General features: G+C 36.4%; 1 pseudogene; it reads right to left on the bottom strand.

Annotated features, from left to right (window-relative positions):
- Positions 1-9900: 9900 nt before the first annotated feature.
- On the bottom strand, positions 9901-24889 carry LOC112931142 (ubiquitin-ribosomal protein eL40 fusion protein-like; annotated as a pseudogene).
- Positions 24890-25252: the final 363 nt, after the last annotated feature.

The following is a 25252-nucleotide window of genomic DNA, read 5'->3' as shown; positions in this document are numbered from 1 at the left end:
CCTAACCTTTCCATAAGCTCCTTAACATGGGATAGGACAAATCCAAGACAAGTTGAAGTTGAGTCCTGAACTTCAGTCTCAAGTTGGAACTCACAGGGGAAAAGTTTTAAATCAAAGTTTAATTTAAGACATTTTAACTTATCAAACTAAATATAGTGAAGGAGTACTATGTATTCGCAAGATATACATGCAGAGCAGGAAAAGCTGCAGTAGCTATTACTCATTAAGGAGAAGGTATCTATCAAAGTTGAATTTGGAATGCCAGGGATAGTATATGAACAAAAGTGAAAGTTCTTACCTGCATCTTTTTTGGTCCCTAAGACAATGATAACAAAATCAAAAACAGATCAGTTTTTATGCCTTTCCTCATCCTACTGCCTTGATCTGAAAGGAGGAGTTGGGGCAGCCAGGGAGTTCAGAGAAAAAGCCCTGGAAGTACTATTTACTAATCATACAGAAGTGTTTAAATATTCTTACATCTGGCATGGTCATACCTCTGAGTGCCAGCTGACTATTCTGTGAGTGGGCAGTCAGCAAGTGAAGTTTATGAATTTTCCCTCATAACCTGCTTGGGTCTAGCCTCATATATAACTCAGAAAATAATCGAATTCTGGATATGGATTTTCTTTCTCTGTCCAAGTGCTTTTGCTACAAATCATCATCCATGATCTTACTGCATGTGATTTTCATTGTCATAGTATTTCACATGATATTCCTTCTGACTAAGGAATTTATTTTATATATGTATTTTTAAATGTGACAATGGACTTATTTTTCCAAGATTTATGGATCTTAACTCTGTATCCCAACACTTTATACAATGGTGAGATGGTTCATTGAAAACTCATTTATGCCTCAGCTAAAAGATAACTTCCTGTAATATTGGGGACAGTCTTATAATATGGTGCGGATTCCCCTGTCAATAAAATATGAGGGTCAGAGAATCAAGAGAGTCAAGTGTGAGTGGTTCCTCTTGCTATTATAAAATTCACTTGCAAAATGCTTACCTCTCTTTGCCATGATTTTGAGCTCTGCTGGCCTAAATTTCTTATTTCCCAATGGATATATATTTCCACCTATATGACACGACAATGATTTCACTGAACTAAAAGAGTTAGCCAGCTGGCCACCTTTGGATGCTTTTGTTACTGAACAAGAACAAAGACAAAGAAGGGATTTGCTGCTCTAGCTTGAGTGATTGACCTTGTTTATCAAGCACAAATAGATGCTGGTACATATTAAGGACAGGAAGGAGTATTTATAACCCAGAGAATCCCCTGGGGGTGTCTCCTAATACTTCTATATCCAATACTAAAGATTAATGGAGGACCACAGGAGCACAACATGGACAAAACTCAGGCACTTACGGAAGGAAGTCTCAGAGTCACCCCACTAAGATATAGAACATTGAGCGGATGACTGAAGGCAAATTGACCCATAAGATTGGTAGTGGACAAAGAAATAAATACCAGTTATGTTTTTCTGGCCTGTTACAGGACTGGAAGATATTCAGGGATATACCTATTTTTCCTGCTTGCTTTATTAAGTGTGTATTTGTATGTATTAACCAATTTTCTATTTTCTCTTCTCCTTTTCACTTCTACATCTATGAGGTGATGGTTAACTCTAACTTAGTTTTAAGGTTACTGGATACCAAGATAGGTATGTGATTGAACTAGAAAAGGACTGAACATCTTCAGGGGTAGATAGAGCATTTAATGAGATTTGTGCCTTTTCTTTGGGAAGAGAGTGTGTTTTACTGGTATGGGGGCAGATTTGCATGTTAGATAAGAGTAAGTTGTTGCTATTGTGACTGCCTGGAAGGCTCCATATGCATAAAAACTTGTTTATGGATATTGGGTAGGCAAAAGATTTACTCTGTGATAGATTGGCTTGACTCTCTTAACTCCTAGTTCATCCTTTTTCCTTACTTGGAAGTATTAGAAAGCTAACTACATTCCTCAGATTCTCTTACTGCTAGGATTCTGGGTATAAATTTGGTTCTGCCAATGGAATTTCATGAGCTTTTTTAAAGGCAGAAGGAGTTCTGCCATTTTTCTGCAACAGTGTGGACAGACATGCACACAGTTAAGGGTAAGTGAGTTACAAACTTCATCATGCCTGTCTAGTCACTGGACAGCGGTGATGGTAGCAGGTGACAGCAGCAATCATCTAATGGTGGGATCACATCAGCAGTGGTCAAAATGGAAGTCAAAGTTCCAGTGGAATATCCTGATTTCCACATCTTTAGCACTTACAATAATTTTATCAAGAACTTATTTCTACATTAAATCCTTTAATGTTTGGAAAACCTAATGTATTTTCTATTGCCTGAGTTAAAGTGCAATTATTATATGACTCTAGTTATACACTTGTGCCTGTTCAAAAAGAGGCTTGTAATAAATTCTAACACAAAAAAATCTCTAATATATGTTGGAAAGTGTTTTTTAAAGAGAGTTATGTAATAATTTGTGCCATATTAAACTATTTATTCTAAATATTGCACATGCAACACGTGGTTTGAGTATAAATGGCATACGTCACCATATACTTGAAAGAATATAAACCAGATTCATAACAGCAATAACTTCTTTGAAAGGAAGTGGCATTGTCAGTGGTAATGAAGGAAGACTAGTTTCATGCATAAAGATTGAATCTTTACAATTAGAATATATTTTTATTACTTGATGTTGAAAAAATAAAATTTTTATTTTTTTAATTTTTAAAAATTATTTATTTATTTTTGAGAAAGAGAGACAGGGGGAGAGAGAGTGAACATAAGCAGTGGAGAGGGACAGAAGGAGAGGGAGAAGCAGACTGTCTGCTGAACAGGGAGCCCAATGTGGGGCCTGATCCCAAGAACTTGGGATCATGATCTGAGCTGAAGGCAGGAGCTTAACTGACTGAGCCCCACTCAAGCACCCCAAGAAATAAATTAAAAAAATAATAATTATTATGGTTGTAAAGGGTAAAGCAATTATAAATATTGTTCATGGAAAAACGTATAATATTTTAAAATAACCTAGAGTTACTTAGAATCTAAGAGAGGACTAGAGGAGGCACAGCATAAAACATGCTAACTTACAGCTTTTTGGGGAAGGAGAGAAAGTCAGAGTGGGAAAAGCATATAGACATTATTTTGTTCTTGAGAATGACAGAGAACTTTAATTTAAATATATTTTTAACAAAAGATAACCAGTAATAGAAAAAAATTGGACATGTAGCTTTCAAATCATCAGAGAAAAGAATACACATAATAAAGAGATAATTTTATAAGAGAATGTAAAATACCAAAATTGACTCAAAAGCCCAGCAAATTCATGAAGCATAATAACTAAGAAAGAAACCAAAAAGGTTAGAAAATAATAATAGTGATATGGAAAAGAAAAGACAATAGACCTACATGCTTTATAGACAAGTTCCCTCTATTCCTTGAAGGTTTGATCACATTCTATGTTATCTGTGCATTTATAAAAGACAGAAACACTGGAATGTTCTCCAGTAAATTTTATGAGGTTTCCATTGCTCTAAAGTTAAAGATGTACAAGAATGTAATAGACATGAACAAATGAGCACCAATATATTTTTTAAAATGTAGTTGTAAAATCTTATATAGAACATTACCACATTAAATCCAACATTATAGGGACACCTGGGTGGCTCAGTGGTTGAGCATCTGCCTTCAGCTCAGGGTGTGATCCCTGGGTCCTGGAATCAGATCCTGCATCAATTTCCCCACAGGGACCCTGCTTCTCCCTCTGCCTATGTCTCTGCCTCTCTCGGTGTGTCTCTCATGAAAAAACAAATAAAACCTTAAAATAAAAATAAAGTAATAGATCCAACATTATATTAATTCCAAAGTTGAATTTTTTCTAAGGATTTATTAGTCACTCAACTTTAGGAAACCTGCTGAGGCAACTCATTACTCAAATGAGTTAAGTGAGAAAAATCATATGAATATTGTCACAAAAAAACTTGATAAAATTCAATACCCAATCATTAGGGGGAAAAAAAGTCTTCACAAATTAAGGAATAAGAAGACATTCCCTTAATGTAATAAAGAGTATCTATTAAAAACAAGTAGTAAAACCATAGTTCAGTGGCACCCCCAGTGAGCATATTAAGACAAGCATATCAGCTTTTAGGACTATCTGCTATTTTGTTCTAGAATTACTAGCAATAAGATAAGAAAATAAATAAGCTAAAAATTCATAAAATAAAGAGATAAAACCAAAATTATTTGTAGATATGTGATTTATTACTAAGAAAATACAAGGGAAACAACTGAAAATATAATAGAATAAAAGGTCAGAAGTCAGCTGAGTGCCAAAGATAAGAATAAACATATAAATCTCGATAGATTTTTTATGTGTCAGCATAAAAAAGAGGGGGGTGGAGAAAAAACTGCATTCACAAATTCACAATAGCAAAAACCATTATAAAAATGCCTCAGAATGGGATGCCTGAGTGGCTCAGCGATTGAGCATCTGCCTTTGGCTCAGGACATGATCCTGGGTTCCGGGATGGAGTTCCACATCGGGCTCCTTGCATGGAGCCTGCTTCTCCAGCCTCTGCTTGTGTCTCTGCCTCTCTCATGAATGAGTAAATAAAATCTTTTTTAAAAATGCCTAAGAAAAAAAAAATAATCAAAGCCTATGCCAAAGAAACAATAATTTCCTGAACAACATAGAATCAAAACACACATACAAAAATTGAATTAATGGAAATATATTAGATGTTCCTAGATGGGAAAATTCAATCATGAAAACATTGAGTTCTCTTTCAATTTAATCTATAAATTTATTGTCAGTGCATAATTGTTTCCTGTTTGAAAAATTGTTTTTGTAGTAATCGTGTAGTTACGGAAAACTTATTTTTTTCCAAATTATTTGAAGTAAATTGCTTTCCCTGTTTCCCTATCATCTAAGACTCTAATGTGTGTTTCCTACAAACAAGGAGGCTGTACAGAATGGCAATACAATCAATCAAATAAGGAAATTATTTTAAAAAAAATTTTTATTGGAGTTCAATTTGCCAACATTTAGCATAACACTCAGTGCTCATCCCGCCAAATAAGGAAATTATTACTGATGTGGTACTGCCATCTAATTGTTAAACCCCATAATCAAGTTTCATCAGTTGTCTCAATCTTTTGCCACAAAAATATCCAGTTCAGAATCATGCATGTTATTTAATTATGTCTCTTAATCTCCTTCACTCTTAACAGTTCCTTAGTATTCCTTTGACTTTCATGACCTTGATACTTTAGAAGACTATAGACTAGTTGTTTTGTAGAATGTAACTCAATTTGGCCTTCTCTGATGTTTCCTAGTGATTGAATTCAAGTTATGCATCCTTAGCAGGAATGTCATAGATATGAACCAGGGCTTCTTGATTTCCCCCCTGGGCTGTCCCCACCTTTGTGGTTGTCCTCCAAGCCATACTCAGGCTTTGACAACTAATACAAAGAGACAGTTCTCCATGGTTTCCCTCTTTATCCTAGTTGGGCCCTGATAACCCACTCCAGACTCCGCACCATCTGAACATCCTCCATACCTGCTCTGGTTCTGCTATCCTTGGCAGCACTTTATAAATATAATACAATCTCATTTGTAATTCCAAACAAAATCTATTTAGAGCTTTAAAAAGTGATGCTAAGATTCTACTTGAAGAACAACTTGAGGGCAGCCCGATGGCTCAGTGGTTTAGCACTGCCTTTAGCCCAGGGCGTGATCCTGGAGACCCGGCATCGAGTCCCACGTCAGGCTCCCTGCATGGAACCTGCTTCTCCCTCTGCCTGTGTCTCTGCGTCTCTCTCTCTCATGAATAAATAAATAAAATCTTTTTTAAAAAAAGAACAACTTGAAATGAGCAAAGATATATTTTAAAAATATGGAAAAGACTTACTTTATCATATATTGTAAAACTACAAAAATTTAAACAATTAGATGCTGATTCAGGGATAGACAAATTCATGACAAGAAGAGATTAAAGAAACAGAAGAATATTGTGGTAGTTAAAGTCAGTATAGATAAAGTAAATTAGGTGAACAATGGTGATTTGGAGAAAAGCATTAATTAGCATTCTATATTATGACTTACCCAAAAGTTTAAGTGTAGAAAAATACAATCATAAAGTAGTACAGTCACTTAAATAGGGCAATTTCATTTCTATAGGTAATCATACAGAGCACTGTCAATTAGAGCCTTAGAGCCTTTACATTCACCCACTAATGTTTGAGTGATGGAACCCAACATTCTCCTCTTGTCAAATGTGTTCTGTCTGCCACTCAAATACAAAAAGGATTGGCTCGCTTTCTTATAATTAGAAGTAAGTTTCATTAGCCTTGCAGCCTCACTATTTTTCAACAGTTCGCCTCATCCATCTTTCTCAGCACCCACAAGTTTTGCTCAATTTTGAACTCAGTCCAAGTCCACCTCAGCCTCACCCTAGAGGCTTCTGCTTACCCCAGACTCATTACTTCCTTGAAATGTGACCCTGAAGAGCTTTTTACACCTTATCAGATAGTAAATTCTACCTGTGAAATATATTGTGATTGCCAGGTCTGCTGTATTTATACACACACGAAAACTACAACCTACTTCAGAGAAAACTGCAATATTTTTAAATGAAATCAGGAAAAACAAGAAAGAATTAGTATTTTATTGTGTTCAGGAGATTATATATTCATATGCTTTTTACAAGTCTGACTTCCTGTCATTAGACCTATTTTTTTCTCATATTCTCTATGTGCTATTATTTTAAAGGCATTCCTATCTTATTACTCCTTCTTATTCCCTATTTCACTTGCCAGTAATGCTTCTAAGAATACATCATATTTTACTACAATTTTTCACAAAAGAAAGAATATTACTTTGCTCCACAATAGATTAACACCCAGACAAATGGATTACCTGTTAATTTTATGTCATCCTTACTGAACTAAAACTCTCAGTGTTGAATTTTACTAATTATATATTATTGTAAAGTAGCTACTTACAAAGTCATTTTAAATAAGCATTTATCCAGAAATCTATTATAATTATTCAACCCCAGAAAAGAGGACAAGAATAGTGTCATGCACATGCTGCAAAATGGCTGTCCATGGACCCGTATGGAACATGCCAATATGCTTTGTTAGTTATGCAGAGTGATTTTAAAACCAAATATGATATAGTTTCAACATTTAAAAATTAGGAGAGCTTACAAAATTAAATTATGATTTCTGTCTTTTGGGGAAAAAATCAGGAAAGAATGTCTAGCTGTTCTGGACAGTCCCTTCAATAAATGGTGTTGGGAAAACTGGACACACAGAAGAATGGAACTGGACCCCCTGCCCTTGGGCCCATACATAAAAATCAATCCAAAAAGACTTGAATGTAAACCTGAAACTATAAACCTTATAAAAGAAAACATAAGGGCTAAACTAGTTGACATTGGTCTTAGCAATACTTTCTAAAAAAATTTTTTTTATTTAAATTCAATTTGCCAGGACACCTGGGTGACTCAGCAGTTGAGTGTCTGCCTTCTGCTCAGGGCATGATCCCAGGGTCCTGGGATTGAGTCCCTCATTGGGCTCCCCACAGGGAGCCTGCTTCTCCCTCTGCCTGTGTCTCTGCCTCTGTGTGTCTCTCATGAATAAATAAACAAAAATCTCTTTAAAAATTAATAAGTAATAAATTCAATTTGCCCACATATAACACCCAGTACTTATCCCATCAAGTGCCCTCTTCAGTGCTCATCACCCAAGTTACCCCATCCTCCCACCCTCCTCCCCTTCTACAACCCTTTGTTTGTTTCCCAGAGTTAAGAGTCTTTCATGGTTTGTCTCTCTCTCTAATTTTTCCCCACTCAGTATCCCACCTTTCCATTATAATCCCTTTTACTATTTCTTATATTCCGCATATGAATGAAACCATATGATGATTGTTTTTCTCTGATTGACTTATTTCACTGAGCATAATACTCTCCAGTTCAACCCACATCAAAGCAAATGGTAGGTATTCATCCTTTCTGTTGGCTGAGTAATTTTCATACATATGGAATTTCATATATATATATATATATATCACATCTTCTTTATCCATTCTTCTGTCGAAGGACATCATGGCTCCTTCCACAGTTTGGCTATTGTGGACATTGCTGCTATGAACATTGGGGTGCAGGTGTCCTTTTGCTGGATTTGACACCAAAAACAAAGGTAGCAGAAGTAAAATAGACAAGTGGGACTAAATCAAACTATAGAGTTTCTACAACCTCTGGAATGAGAGAAAATGTTTGCAAGCCACATACCTGATAAAAGGTTAATTTAAAAGCATAATAACCTAATGAAGAAATGGCAAAGCACCTGACTAGCAAAGACATACAAAATGTCAACAGGTACAAGAGGAGCTCAACACCACTGATCAGGGAAATGCAAATCCAAACCACAATGAGATATCATCCCCTCACAGCAGTTAAAATGTCTATTATCAAGAAGACAAGGGAGAGCAAATGCTGGCGAGGATGTAGAGAAAAGGGAACCCTCATATATTGTTGGTGGGAGTGTAGACTAGTACAATCACTATAGTCAACAGTGTGGATGTTCCTGAAGAAACTGAAAACAAAACTACCATATGATCCAGCACTTCCATTTCTGAGTATATATCCAAAGGAAACAAAATCACTACTTTGAAGAGATTATCTGCACTCTTGTTCACTGCTGCATTATTCACATAGCCAAAGAAAGTATGGAAACAACCTCAGTGTCCATTGGCCTATGAATGGATAAAGAAAATGTGATATTTTAAATATATATAGAATATTACTCAGTTCTTTAAAAAAAAAAAAGAAATCCTGTCATTTGTGACAACATGGATAAAACTGGAGGGCAATTCTACTCACTGAAATATACCAGATATAGCATCATTTATATGTGGAATCTAAAAAAAGTCGAACTCATGGAAAGGATTAGGAAAGTAGTTGACAGGGCCTGAGGAATGAGGGAACTAGGAGGAGAGTGGTAAAAGGGAGCCCCCCAAAAACCCACTCTGAATATTTTTGTACATGTCTTTTTGTAGAAATTTCTCCTAATATCCGTTGGATACGCACTTTGCAGTAGAATTACTGGTAATCTGAAAGTAGGTATCTATTTAGTTGAGTACAGAATTCTATCTTCCAAAGTGTTTGTACCACTTTGCACTCCCACCAGCAATGTATGAGGGTTCCAGTTGGTTCATGTTGTTGCCAAACTGGGTGTTGTCAATCTTTTTAATTTTAACCATTCTAGTGGGTGTGTCCTGGTATCTTGTTGTGGTTTTAATTTTAATTTTCTCCATGACTAATGATGTTGAACATCTTCTTAGATGCTTACCCTCAGTTAGATATGCTCTTTTAGAAAGTGCCTGTGAAAGTCTTTTGCCCATTTTTTAAATAATAGCTTTATTGAGACTTAATGCACATACTATAAATTTCACGGTGTTTAAGGTACAAACCCATTGAGTGTTGGTATATTACAGAGTTCTACAATTATCAGCATCATCTAATTTCAGAACATTTTTATCACTCCCAAAAGAAACTGTATTCCCATTAATAGTCACTGCCTACCCACACCCCCAGCCCCTGGCAACCAGTGATTTACATTCAGTCTATAGTCATATTCACTCATATTTTTTTTAAATCATGCAATGTGTGACACTTTGTGACTAGTTTTGGGGGGGATTTTTTTTTTTTACTGAATGTATCTTCAAAGTTCAACTATATTGTACCATGCAGTCATATTTTATTCCTTTTTATTGTTGAAAATATTATCTTATCAGGTTATGCCACATGTTTTTTTCAATGAAAGAGAAACTTTATTAAAGCCCTTTTGGGCCTTGAGCCTCACACCTCCTGTGGGCAAAAGAAAAGTAGATGGGGGGTTTATTTGACTTTCTTCTTGGGGTGCAAGTTGCCAGTATGGCCTTATTTCTTGTGGCAGTTGACAGTGAGCATGACACTTAGGGCAGATCATCTTGTTGCAGTTGTATCTCTAGGTGAGCTGGCGGAGGGAGGCTGAGGGGTGCTACTCCACAGGCAAAGCCCCAAGTGCAGGGTGGACTCTCTCTGGACATTATAAACCGAGTGCACGGACATCCTCCAACTGTTTCCTCAAAATTAAAAAAAATAATAATAATAATAAGTTGCTGATTAGGTAAGATGCTCTCCCTGCCTTGGATTTTAGCTTTGAAGTTCTCAGTGGTGTCACTGGTCTGGACCTTGAGGGTGATGGTCTTGCCTGTCAAGGTCTTTCCAAAGGTCTGTATCTCTGCGGCTACTCCACCACCTGGTTGAAGAGAAAGAACATGTTACATTTTTTAAAAATGTAGGGATATTTGGATTGTTTCCTCTTTTTGGCTGTTAATGATACTGCTATGGACATTTGTATACATGTTTTTAAATGAACATATGTTTTCAGTTCTCTTGGATATATACCCAGCAAAAAATTGCTGGGTCCTATGGTAACTATGTGTTTACCATTTTGGGGAACTGCCAAACTTCCAAAGCAACTGCACTGTCTTAAATTACCACCAGCAGGGGCACCTAGGTGGCTCTGTCAGTTAAACACCTTCCTTCAGCTCAGGTCATGATTCCAAGGTCCTGGGATGGAGCGCCCCCCCACCCACCTCCTGCCCCGCCAATTACTCCTTCCAAGTCCCCTGCTCAGTGGGCAGTCTGCTACTCCCTCTCCTTCTGCCCCTCTCTTGGTTCCTGCTCTATCTCTCAAATAAACAAATGAAAAAATGTAAAAATGCAAGCAATGAATGGAGTGTCCATTCTTCCTGTGTGCTCATCAGCACTTGTTATTGCCTATTTAAAAAAAAAAAAAAAAAAAAAAAAGGTTAAATAAATAAATAAATAAAATTTTTTAAAAAAGGTATGCTATCCTAGCGAGTTTGAACTGGTATCTCATTGTGATTTTCACTTTTCTTTCCTCATTGACTAATGATTTGAACATCTTCCCATGAGCTTAGTGACCATTTGTGTACATTCTTGATAGAAATGTCTATTTAAATTCTTTGGCCATTTTTAACTTGGATTGTTTTTCTTTTCACTGTTGAGTTATAAAAGATATCTATATATTAACATATAATATATGTATTTAGATATTTATGTATATCTATATATACATAATACATCAGCATGTCTATACAGGTAGATAAATGATTTGCAAATGTTTTTCTCCTATTCTGTGGTTTGTCTTTTCACTTAACTTGATAGTGACCTTTGACACACAGAAGTTTTTCATTTTTATGTAGTCCAATTTATTCAGGCTTCCTTTTGTCATCTATGCCTTGGTTATTATGTCTAAGAAACTATTGCATAATATAAGATCTTAAAATTTACTCCCAAGTTTTCTGGTAAGAATTTTGAAGTTTTCGTTCTATGATCCATTGTGAGTTAATTTTTGTATATAGTATAATGGGGTCCAAGGGTCATTATTTTATGAATATAGAGTTGCTACAACTCCAATTGTTGAAAAAGCTGTTCTTTCTCTCTTGAATTTTCTTAGTATTCTTATCAAAGATTGATTTACGGGTAGCCCCGGTGGCTCAGCAGTTTGGCACTGCCTTCAGCCCAGAGTGTGATCCTCGAGGCCTGGGATCGAGTCCCACGTCAGGCTCCCTGCATGGAGCCTGCTTCTCCCTCTACCTGTATCTCTGCCTCTCTCTCTCTCTCTCTCTCTCTCTCTGTGCCTCTCATGAATAAATAAATAAAATCTTTAAAAAAAAAAAGATTGATTTACCATAAATATAAGGGTTTATTTCTGTGCTCTCAATTTGCTCTATTAATCTATATGCCTACTTTATGCTAGTGCCCCATTTTCTTGATTATAGTAGTAATTAGATCAGTTTTGAAATGTCCTCCAACTTTCTCAAGATTGTTTTGGTTATTCTAGATTCCTGGAATTTCCATATGAATTTTAAGTTTAGTTTGGTAATTTCTGGTAAAAAAAAAATAGCTAGGATTTTGATAGCGATTGTGTTGAATCTGTAGATTAATTTAGGAAATATCGCCATCTGAATATTAAAACTTCTAATCCATAAGCATAGGATGTCTTTCTGTTTAAGTCTTCTTTAATTTCTTTCAACAAGATTTTGAGATTCAATTGTACAAATGTTACATTTCTTCTGTTAAATTTATTCCTAAAAATTTTATTCTTTTGTAAGTCGAATTGTTTTCCCAATTTCATTGTCAGATATTTCAATGCTAACGAATAGAAATACAATTGACTTTTGCATATTGTTTCTGTAGCTTATATCTTTCAACCTAGCTGTATACTAGTCCTAACATTGTGTGTGTGCAACTCCTTAGGATTTTCTCCATGTAAGCTTGTGTCATTTATGTATAGAGATAGTTTCATTTTTTTCCATTCTAATCTGGATGGCTTTTATGTCTTTTCTTACCTAAATGCAGTGGCTAGAACCTTTAATACAGTGTTGAACAGAAGTGATAAAAATGGATATTCTTGTCTTGTTCCTAATCTAAAGGAGAAAGAATTCAGTTTTTCACTATTAAGTGTTAAGCTGTTATGTTTTCATAGGTGGACTTTATAAGTTTCAGGAAATTTCCTTCTACTCCTAGTGTGTTGAGTGTTTGAGTGTTTCCATCATGAAAAGGCATTGAATTTTGTCAAATGCTTTTTGTTTGTTTGTTTGTTTCTATTAAGAAAATGTGATTCTTGCTCTTTTATTGTATTACTTTGGTGTGTTACATTGGTTGATTTTTGTTTGTTAAGTCAACCTTGCATTCCTGGGATCAACCCACTTGGTTATGGTTTATAATTCATTTTATGTATTGCTTTTATTTTATTTTTTATGTTCAATTTTATGTGTTTGCTTATATTTTCTTGAGGATTTTGTGTCAATATTATAAAGTATATTTATCCATAGTTTTCTTTTTTTGTGATGTCTTTGGATGCTTCTTGGATTCGTGTAAGCCTTTAACTACTTTCTAGAGTTCTGAAAAAAAAGTTTTATTCTGACTATTTTTATCTGCCTGCTCTAATAGAGGAGAAGATTTTTGGAGAGCCTTAATCTGTCATTCTAGATGTGCTTCTGCCATTTATTTTAATTCTTATTGATTAATAGGAGTTTTCCATTTAACTTTTTAATCGATTCTGGATACAAGTCCTTAGTCAAATATATGCAATGTGAATATCTTCTCCCAGTTCATGTCTCACCTTTCACTCTGGATCTAAGCTTGTCCTTTGCCACTTAACCTAAAGATTTTATCATATAGAGGAAGATTAAGCACTTTTGTTTTGCTGCCAAGTAGTCAAGAGTATCTATAGCCTCAAGAAAGAATAGGAATTCCTGGACATCATACTATATAGTATGATTAAAATTTTTTATATAATGTTATTTTATGTTTATATTTTATTACTTAATATATGAATATACTCTCCTTATTAAAAACCACAATGAAATAAAAATAAATGAAGAAAATGTAACATTTCTTCTTCCCTCTTTTCTGCTCATGACATAGTATTGGTCGTCGATACTTAATACATCCTTCTTAAACCTTTCCTATGAAAGTGTACACCAACACTCATCCATCCAGACACACAGAGATGTTTAGGTGGTGGAAGATTTAAAAATGGGATCTACTAGCTATATATTTTGTGACTTGATGATTTTCTAGTGTTGTTTTTAAAGGCCATATAGTATTCAATAGTAGCAGAAATACCATGTTTTGCTGAAGATTTAGATTATTTCCAATTTTTTAAGCTTTTTAAAAAACAATACCGGAATATCTTTGTACATATGTTTCTACATCTAAGTGTAAATATTCCCAAAGACTTAAATCCCAGAAATAACTATATCAAGTTATTCTTTCACCTACAGTTTATAGTAAATGTATATTTTCCCGCGTCCTCGCCAAATAGTGCAGACAAGCATTTTTTCCAATTTGGACAGTTGGATAGTTAAAAAGTATCTTTTCTTTTTTTAAGATTTAATTTATTTATTCATGAGAGAGAGAGAAAGAAGGAGAGAGAGAGAGAGGCAGAGACACAGGTAGAGGGAGAAGCAGGCTCCATGCAGGGAGCCCGATGTGGGACTGGATCCCGGGACTCTGGGATCACGCCCTGGGCCAAAGGCAGGCGCTAAACCGCTGAGCCACACAGAGATCCCCGTTAAAATATATCTTAAGGTTTTATCTGTATTTTCTTGATTGCCTGTGACATTAAGAATCTTTTCATTTATCCCTTTTTATCTCCACTTCCATGAATTGTTCACATCTTTCAACTACTTTGAGTTTTCTTTATTGATTTATATATTCTCTTTACATGTTCTGGGTAGTAATCTTTACCTATTAAATATGCTGTAAATATTTTCTCAGTCTTAACATTTTTTTAAGATTTTGTTTATTTATTTGAGAGAAATAAAGTGAAAGACAGAGAGTATAAGTAGGGGGAAGAGAGAGAAGCAGACTCTCACTGAGCTGGGAGCCAATGCAGGGCTCCATCCCAAGACACCAGCATCATGACCCCAGCAGAAGGCAGATGCTTAACTGACTGAGCCACCCAGTGCCCCAATGTTTTCTCAGGCTGACTGCTCATATTTTAATTCTACTTATACTGTCTTTTTTATATTAATTTTTAAGAAGAGATTCTCTGATTTGACTTTGTGTTTCTAAAAGTTTTGTCTTGTATAGGAAGGCCAATCTCAACTCAATATTATGAAAACATTTTTCAAGGTGCTGGGATGGCTCAGTGGATTAAGCATCCAACTCTTTTTTTTTTTTTAAGATTTTATTTATTTATTCTTAGAGACAGAGAGAGGCAGAGACACAGGCAGAGGGAGATGCAGGCATCATACAGAGAGCCCGACGCGGGCCTTGATCCAGAGTCTCCAGGCACGCCCTGGGCTGCAGGCGGCGCTAAACCGCCGCGCCACCGGGGCTGCCCTAAGCATCCAACTCTTGATCTCAGCTCAGCTCTTGATTTTGGAGTCCTGGATTCAAGTCCCATAATGGGCTTTGTGTTGGGCATGGAGCCTACTTAAAAAGCATTTCCTGGGGTGCTCAGTCTTTTTAGCATCCAACTCTTGGTTTCAGCTCAGGCGATGGTCCCAGAATCTGGAGGTCATGAGATTAAGCCCCACCTGAGTTCTGTGTTCAGTGTGGCGTCTACTTGATATTCTTTCTCCCACCACCTGTTCCTCTCCCTCTGCCCCCTCCCACGTGCATGTGCACATGCACTCTTTCTCTAAAATAAACTAATTAAATCTTTAAAAAGATTTTTCCTATATTTCCTTCTAATAATTTTAGAATTTTGCTTTGTAATTTTGTTTTCTCATTTTTATCCAGAGTGACAAATTGCCTTCCAAGAGGGATTTTGTTTTCTTCTTAAATCCCTCACTTGTAAATCTATGGACTTTATAGCTTTATATTTTTTCAGATGTGTGGGAAATTATCCAGTAACTATTTATTAAGTTGCTTACTCTTTACCTCATATTTGAACTGCGACCTATATCAAAAGTAAATCCCATATTTACAGGAGGAGTCTGTCATAGGATTCCTGTGTTTCATTGATTGCTGTGTCTATTTCTGTGCATTGCCTCACTGGTATATCTACTATAGCTTTACTAGGCATGTTTTCCTGTCTGGCAGGGAAGATCCACCTTTTCTCTGTTCTTCTTTTCCATAAATGTCTCTGTTACTCTTATACATTTTTCTCTTTCATGTGATATGTAGAATAAACTTCAAATTTCTAACAAATTTGGATGGAATTTGATTAGTGTCATGTTCATTAATCAATAAATTTGAGGTAGATTTGATGTATTTGTAGTGTTGGATATTCCCATCCAGGAGATAGATAGATAGATAGATGATAGATAGATTCCTTGATATGCCTTGATGTGACTATTAGGTGTATATATATATATATATATATATATATATATAATGATATATATGTGCCTTGACTTATGTCCTATACATTTTTTTCATTTTATTCATATAGTTCTAACGTTTCTTATCTGGTATTTTAAAGATGAGTTGCTAATTGTAAAAACATTATTTTATTCATTACATTTTTAATTGGTAATTGTAGGCGCCATCAAATTGTAGGTTCTTGTTTTTATCTGCATTTATAATTCTCTTATAAGTCCTCTCTAATAGTTTTCCAGATCATTTCCTTGAATTTGTCTTGATTTATTCCAATAATTAGAATGGCCAAAAAATATTGAATAGTGTCAATGACAGTGGTTTTTCTCATCTTTTTGCCAATTATAGTGAAAATGGGTTTTAATATTTCATCATTAGGTTAATTTGGAAATTTAAGGAAGTTCCCTTCTATTCATTTTATCTTGTTTCACACAATCGGTATCATGATTGAGGTTTGAATTTGGTCTCTCTTCTCATTTGTTATATCATGAATTAGATTAATAGGTATACTAATGTTGAACCACCTTTCTATTCATGAGATGAAACTTACTTGGTCAGCATGCATTTTTAAAATACTACTGGACTTGATTTCTTAATACCTTGTGTATTTGCATCTATATTTTCAAATTGGATTGTAATTCTTTTTATTTGAATGCCATGCCTGTCCAATTTTGAAACCACACTTATACTAGCTATACAGAGTAAATAAGGAAACATCTCTTTTTCTTTTTTAATACTCTTCAATAGTTTAAAATATTAATTATCTGTTACTTGACAGTTTTGCAGAATTCATCCATAAATTGGATCTATTGCCTTTTGAGACTTGTTGATATTTGTCTTTCACTATCTACTACAGTTAATGACCTAAAATTTTTCTTTATTGAGCCAATTTCTTTTAGATTATCATTCATTTCAGCTGAATTTTCTAACTTTGAGTACTGCTAAGTAGTAGGGTAGACAAAAACAAAAAAATTAAATGTTTCAAATAAACGGACCAATGAACATTTTATGGTTGGATTAAAGATAACATCATTTCTTTCCTCTTTGCAATGGGAAAAAATACCAGTTCAGGCAAGTACTTGGAGCAGCTATGATTCAAACCATATTTCTCTATTGAGCAACTTACAAAACAAAATAATCCAGTTTCAAATGCTTCTTGCTCAATTCTAAAATGTGTTCAAATTGGCATAAGACAGGGATCCCTGGGTGGCGCAGCGGTTTGGCGCCTGCCTTTGGCCCAGGGCGCGGTCCTGGAGACCCGGGATCGAATCCCACATCAGGCTCCCGGTGCATGGAGCCTGCTTCTCCCTCCGCCTGTGTCTCTGCCTCTCTCTCCCTCTCTGTGACTACCATAAAAATAAATAAAAATTAAAAAAAAAATTGGCATAAGACAAATCTGTATGTACTTATTGTCTAGTTTCTTAAGTTTTATGTATTTATTTATTTATTTATTTATTTATTTATTTATTTATTTTAGTTTCTTAAATTTTAAGAAAATTTTAAGAAAAATTAAGCCCTTTAATAAGGAAGCAACAATTTTTTAAAAAGTGCTTGGAAGTAGATGCAGACATTGGGATTCCTGACAAATGATAAACACTTTAGAGATGTGGTCATCTCATTGGAGTCACAAGCTCCAAGAGCATGTGGTTAGACATTCTGCAGTGAATCTGGCATGCCCTAGAGCTGCAGCAGGATAACCACAGAGAACATGTGTTGATTTTGTGGCTATTTCCACAGTGGCCCCAGTAGTGTCCATTTACTCTCTTCTGGCTGCAGGGGTGAGAACCAATAAAACAATTAAGTTAATCCCATCTGCTCTGCTGCTAAGATTGGTACTGATAACCAGAACAAAGCAAATGATCCCATGGTATTTTTATGTAACATTTATGGGGCTGCATTTTTGCAATTCTGTTCTGATATTGAATTTTATTTTTGTGTCTGTACCTCTAGGGTTCTGGATAGTATTTGAACAGCCACATCGGTGAAGTTCGGCATTGGGTTTCATTAGTGGTCTCTCCTGCTTCTTTGTGAAAGGACATGACAATTTCGTAGTCTCCAAGGCTCAAGTGCAGGCTTCAGAGGCAACAACTCTGATTAGATAAGAATGGGACATCTGGTTTCAGGCACTATCTAGGTAAAACAGAGACTTTAATTTGGGTTTATAGGGATGAGATTCTGGAGTTCTAAAATATTCTTGAATTATATCCAAGATAATGTGCATTTTCCTGGGAGAGAATTTATTGCTTTTATCAGATTACCCAAGGTGTGAATGAATTTAAAAGCATTACTGTATCGGTCAGGGTTCTCCAGAGATACAGAAGCAATCAATAGGAGATACATATATAAAAGGAAGAATTGACTTATGTAACTATTAAGGCTAATAAGTTCCACAATATGGAACTGATAAGCCAGAGACTCAGGAAATTTGGTGGTGTAATTCAGTCCAAGACCAAAGTCTTTAGAATCAGGAGACCCAATGACATAAATCCTAGTTAGAAGGCAGGAGGATATGAGATGATATGCACCAGATCAAATGATGAAGCAGGAAAAAAGGGAGACACATTCTTCCTTCCTCTGCCTCTGTTTCATTCAATTCTTCAAAAGACTAAATAAAGCCCAACCACTTGAGGAGGACTACTGAATCCAGCCAATACAAATGCACCCTCATAGGCACATCCATGAACTATGTCTAATCTGGGCAACCATGGCCCAGTCAAATCAACACATAAAATTAACCATCACAATTAAGAACCTTGGTAGACGTTTTATAGGCCATTTTCCTTGAGTGAGGCAAAACCACAGAGGCTGTCATCAGAGACTCAGTAGAATCAGAAGAGTAGAGGGAGATTTGTACTGCAGGTAAGAGTTGGGATGTAGATCTCAGCTGTTCTGGCAGTGGTTTGCCATCTCAGCTGCTCTGTAGAACTGCTAGGAAATGTAGAAAAATTCCTGATGCTCAGAAAAATGCCCAGGTGAATCGAATATGACTGCATTATGATCTGGGTTGGAGGTTTGTGTTTATGTCACTTAACAATTCCCAAAAAGAGAACGCTGAGCAGATTCACCCAGAGAGGTCATTTCCCACCTTCAGTTCTCCATTCCCATAACAGAAGAGGTGATAATTAAAGATAAAAAATCCCCATCCCTCCCAGTAGATAGAATAGGACAATTTATACTTCTAAATAAAATTACTTTGGGAAATAATTGCTTGTTTACTCACAGACACCAAAGTCTAACCTGCTCAGGATCTAAGAGATAATGTTAGAAATGTGCTTGATAATATTCTTGAATGGTATTTAGAAAGCAGCAGTATTTCCTGCTGAATAAACAGACTCAGAGTCATTTTGGAGCTTAGCAATATAAATACCCAGGACTTTGCCTGTTCCCCAAAAAGGCTTTCATTCATTCTAAATGTTTAAAACCTTATATTTTCTTGGTATTTGTCCCAAGTTTTCTGCTGTTTCATTTCATTTCACTTCATTACTTCTGGTTGTAACCCCTTTATATCATAACTATCTCAACAAATTACTCATCTAAGCAACAAATTATTTCAGAGAGAATTCGTTCAGAACAAAAGCATTTATTTCTAAAACTGTCATTCTCTTTGTGGCCTGTGAAAACATATCAACATAATTAGGCATAGTCACTATTCAATTTTGATTAGTGATCTACAAAGTAAACTGTAGAAACACAAAATACCCAAATCAGGACACAGTCTGAATGTAAGTCATGTTAGCAATATACTATGGTAAAATATTTAAAAGAGGTTTATTGCCTAGCTATTTTTAGCGTTTATCGTAATTATTTAAAAACCAATTTTTAAGCATTAAGTAATGCTTCCTGCAAATTCCCCTTTGGTTTAGAAGGTAAGTAGGCATTAACTCTTTTTGCAATAAGAAAAGCTTGAAATTAATTGCCCTATTCCACACTCTCTGCAAATATCTATCTTTGATTTTTTGATCCTTCTTGCATAATATGTCAACTGGATTCTGCATTTTTTTAAAGTAAGAAATATCAAACAAGACATATCTATGGTGAAAAGTTCATCAAACACTTGAATTTAGTAATTGATCTCTCTCTCAATTCTAATCAGATAAACACCAGTTTCTCATGACCAATTTAGGAACTGAATGATAATGGGTGGTTTAGGTGACACATCCGGGAAAACCTGAGAACTCTATATCCCAGAGTGGCTCCTCACTCCCAAGTTTTTAGACGTTTAAGGTCCTGGGTGGTAGTTCTTCCCCTGAGCTGTCCTCACTGCTATGAAAACAGAGCAGCAGAAAAGACACAGATTTCAGAACCACCCATGGGGTCCTGAATCAAATTCTTTTTATACCACTTAATGCCTTGAAACCTCCATGAAGGTCACAAATCCTGTGAAGACCAGTTTCCCATGGACAATGTGATTCCTAATACCTACCTTTGAGGATTTTTATGAGGCATACATAAGACACTGGCTGGGGGAGGAGGAAGTCTTCAAGAAGCAGAAATGATCATTGATATATGTTCCTAGAGTCTATGAGCATCACTACATTCTCTTTTAACAAATAAAAACGTATTGAAATCCCTTTAAGAGTGCTCATTTTTATGTAGTTATATTTTCTAACATTTTCTACAAATAGCTAATATTTATTGAGTGTCCACATGGCATCAGAAATGGGGTTCAGTACTGAGGACAGAGTAGTGACTGAGATAGAAACGGGCTTGCTGTTCATGCATTTCACAGGTAATGAAACCCATTTGTCCACTTTGTTCATCTTCAATTGTTTCAGCAAGAAGTGTAATAAGCCCCACTAGTCTGAAAAATTATGGAAAATACAACTGACCTTTGAACAACACGAGTTTGAACTCTGTGAGTCCGATTGTACATGGATTTTTTTCAATAAATACAGCACAGGGCTGTAAACATATTTTCTCTTCCTTACAATTTTCTTAATAACATGCTTTTCCCTAGCTTGCTTTATTGTAAGAATGCAGTATATAATACATATAACATACAAAATATGTGTTAGTAGACTATTTTATTAGTAAGGCTTTTCTGATCAACAGTAGGCTCTAAGTTATTAGGTTTTGGGAAAATCAGTAGTTATACATGGATGTCTGATAGCACAGAGGATCTGTGTCCCTAGTACCTGCACTGTTTAAGGGTCAGCTATATATTATTCCTTTTAGAAAATAAAAACCTGAATTTACTGAATGCTAAGTATACAAAACATTTATAGACTGACTCAACTATTCCTCACAATAATACTATGAGGCAGCTCTATCATGATTGCCATTTTACAGAGGAGGAAACCAAGGTACAAAGAAATTAAATGATTGTTCACATCACCGTGTGACTATGTGGCCAACCTTAGATTATGAATTATGATTATGCAAAGCCCTCGCTCTTAGCCTTCATTGTATGCCACTTTGTACAAGTAGAGTGAGGCCCAGAAGCAGCCTTATCTTCTTGGCCTCCAAGGCACAAGGGACAAATAAGCACATTTTGCCCAGTGCCATGGTTACAATCTGGACAAATGTCCATGGGCTCCAGGAAACAAGAGTACCCAGACAAATTATTGCTATCAGCTTGTTCTAGATTTGAAATTCTCCAACATGGTGGAAGAGGTGAGCAAAAAATCACACCTATACTTCCTGGGAACCATTCGGTTCATTGTGAAAGGAGGATTCACCCTAAGATATGCTGCATTGTACTGAAAACTCATTGTTTCTTTCCTCAATACAGGGACTTTCATTAATGAAGAGTGGGTTAAATGAATATTTCTTTACTGGGGACATTAGAAGACAGAAGTAGCAGGGCCTTTTCACTGTGGCCTTAGTATATAAATTGTGGCTCTGAAGTTGAGGGGCTCAGGGGTGTTTGGAGAAGACCATACAAGAAAGAAAGAATTAAACTAAGATCCATAACCAGCAACCCTAGAATGACCCACACTCTGTGTGGCTCTGAGGAGAGGGGCACCACCATCTTAAATGGAACAGTGCGTGGTTCCCATCAGCAAATATCACACCCATGACCCCCTCCTATGGCCCGCATTCTAAAATATAGTACTGCTGTCCATAGATGGCTGGACCAGAGCTGACCACACAATTCACAGAACTTTCTAGGCTGGTAAGCAGTTCTCCCAGGGCCTGGAAAGAAAACTCTGTCAAGAGAGCTCCTCACAGCACAGCGATTGATGGGCCCAGCTGGATCTGTTTCTTAGGAAGTTTATGCATGACACAGACAGAGGGAATCAGCACCAAAGTAGGCAAAGCAAAAGTGGAGAGACACAGAGAGCACAGTAAGGAGAAGTCATAACAAAGAAGAAAGTTAGCTATTAGCAGCAGGAGTAGCAAAAGAAACAGATGGTAGCTAAGATACCCTAACCATGGAGATACCCCTAAACAAGCAATGATGTCCAAGGTGAAGTTTACAAGAGAAACCACTGAGGCATTAAAAGAAAATTTAGAGCACCTATTTACACTTCTTTATCTCATTGTTTCTTCATTGTTCTTATTTATGTACATTTTCATAAATATGTATATTGGAGCACGTGGGTGGCTCAGTTGGTTGAGCATCTGACTCTTGGTTTCAGTTCAGGTCATGATCTCAGGGTCTTGAGATCAAACCCTAGGTGAGGCCCCACAATGAGGGCAGAGAGTCTGCTTGGGATTCTTTCCCCCTTCCTCTCCGTTCCCCTCCAATCCTCCCCCTGCTTTGCCTGCTCTTTCTCAAATAAATAAATTTTTAAATCTTTTTAAAAATACGTATATTGGGGAAAGCATGTTCAAAATTTTTCATTGCTGAATAAGTCAAAACACTTGGTGGCCACTGCAGAAATGTATATGAAGCGGCAGACACCCACTACTGCTGGGACAGCCACGGGAGTGATGCTGCATCCTGACAATGCTCCTTTTTTGCCATGAAGTCCAGAGCTAGGGCTCCTGCCTGTCCTTCCTCTCTCTATGTACTTCCTCACATTAAATACCCACTAGCGAGGCACTCCACGTATGTCCCTGGAAAAATGCTCAACCAACAGGTAGAGGCCAGTTTTGATCTATGCTGTCACAAGGACAATAGCCTTATATGTCAAGAGATGGTGGAAGGAAAGATCAGAGCCACAGCCTGGGGGTAGGGGGTAACTCAAATGATCCCAGAGAGAGTCAGACACTCTCAGACACTATCAGCAAGAGGAGGAATTTGGAATTGAGACTAACATCCTAAAAACTGCATCTTTTCTGTGATTCACTCTCCTTTGGATGTATGCCTCTAATGTGGTTAACTTGAGTATCTTAAATTGAACTTCTAGGTAGCTATGCAGTAGAGTTCCCTAGGGATCATTTAACATTAAACATTTACAAGCATAAAGAAACTTCAAGGAAAGGTCTCTGATAGTAATCAAACTTTCATAGATTTTCATTAAATTCCCAACTACGCTATAGGTCTAGTAGCTGGAAATTCTTTCCAAGAGAGAAAAACCACAGAAAAAGCCATAATAAAGAAATGATGAGAGATCCACTAAGAAACAAAAATAGAAGAAATTTCCAAACCAAAATACTGAAAGGATTTTAATGATTGTATTCAATATCATTAAGCAAAAATGAAGCAATTGTAAACATAAAGTAATATGGTCTTTTATATCTTTTATGCTCTAAATTCTAATCACCCATTGACCTAATCTACACATGTGAAAACTCAGCTATGTTTCCTCATAAATAATTTTTTTTTTGCAAAAGGAGAAAATACAGCAGTAGTGTTTGGTTTATAGCTGCATCTCTTTTTGTTGATTCCATTTGTCCCAACTAAAAATGTCTTAACATGTTAAAGTATTGTAAGTTGTTATTGTTATACAACTCATGTCACCAAAAGACCCATCCAACCTCCAAAACTTTGGTCAGCTTGCTTCCGAACACCTCGAAGCTCTGGTTGAGTGCACATTTCTATTCAGGCAAGGCTGTGGACAAACACAAAGCAAAATTAATCATGGTCTCTGCACTGGAAGAGCTTGACTCTAGCAGGGGAAACAACACATGCTCATAAATAATTATAATACAAAATCAAATATGCTATACACTCCAAAAAATGCCTAAATGAAATGTGGAGGAATATCAGAAAGGGAATGCTCACATCCAATGGGGGGAGGGGTGTCACAGATTGAGAGGTCTACATAGAAAGGTGACTGGCATTAAGGAGGACACGTAATGGAATGAGCACTGGGTGTTATACACAACTGATGAATCACTGACCTCTACCTCTGAAATGAATAATACAGTATATGATAATTAATTGAATTTAAATAAAATTCAATTATAAAAAAGAAAGAGAGAAACCAAAAGAAGGTGAGGAGGAGGAAGAAGCAGAGGAGGGGTGGGGGGAAGGTAAGGATGAAGTGTATAGAGCAAGGAAGGGCGGCAGGAGGGTGGGCAGAGAGGAATCCAAACAAATTGAACTTTCTAAGACAAAGAAAGTGAAAAGCTGGAGTCCAGTGAAAAAACAAGTGATAGGACAGAGTTTTAACTTCAAAGTAGTTAGAGATAAGTAAAGGAGCAGATCATAAAGAGGGATAGTTGGTTGGCTAAAAGGCTATAGGTCAGTTAAAAGAGTTTCCTCTAACTTTTGCTTATTTTCTTCTTCCAGCCCTATTTGTCCTCACCCTATTAGAGCTCCCATAAACTACTGATTTTGTTTATTTGTTTACTTCTCTGATACCCTTTCTGGACCAAGACTCCCTGGTCCACAAAGACCAACGTGGAGCTCGGCACATAGGTGCCTGTGGGATGCATGAATGCCAAGCTGTAGGAAGCATCTCTGTGGAGTTGCCGTCTGGTTATGTCTGAGATTTTGCAGTGAATGCCAATGTCTTGTGTTAACAAGGGTGTACCACAGGACAGTAGCTCAGCATGCCTCCTGGACAAACCGACCTGAGGCGGACTTCACCTCTGCCATTTTTTCAATCTGAGTGAGGCTCTCCACGAATACTTCCCTGATGACCATGCATTACTCTTACCTATAAAATTATAATAGCACTTAACTTCACAGGGTTGCTGAGAGGATTAATTCAGCTAATGTGTCCTGGACCCTGAGCACATTGCCTGGGACATAGTATGTTTTTCATTTACGTAAGTTATCTTAACGTTAAATACAGCTTGCCAATGACAGTTGGAAGGCTGCTCAAGATGTCAGCATGACATTGGCTTTATGTTTCAAAACACAGAGGCTGAATAATAACTGCTTTATTTTGGAGTCTAAAATAATACCAACATGATTCTCTTTTGGGGTGGGCATAATGTTTTTATTTTGACATATGACATACATACAGAGGAATGCAAAAACACTCAAATACACAGTGTAATATGT

This window comes from Vulpes vulpes, chromosome 2, assembly GCF_048418805.1.
Source record: "Vulpes vulpes isolate BD-2025 chromosome 2, VulVul3, whole genome shotgun sequence".
NCBI lineage: Eukaryota > Metazoa > Chordata > Mammalia > Carnivora > Canidae > Vulpes > Vulpes vulpes.
Note: the sequence above shows the minus strand (reverse complement) of the source record. Positions and strands in the feature narration are given on the sequence as shown.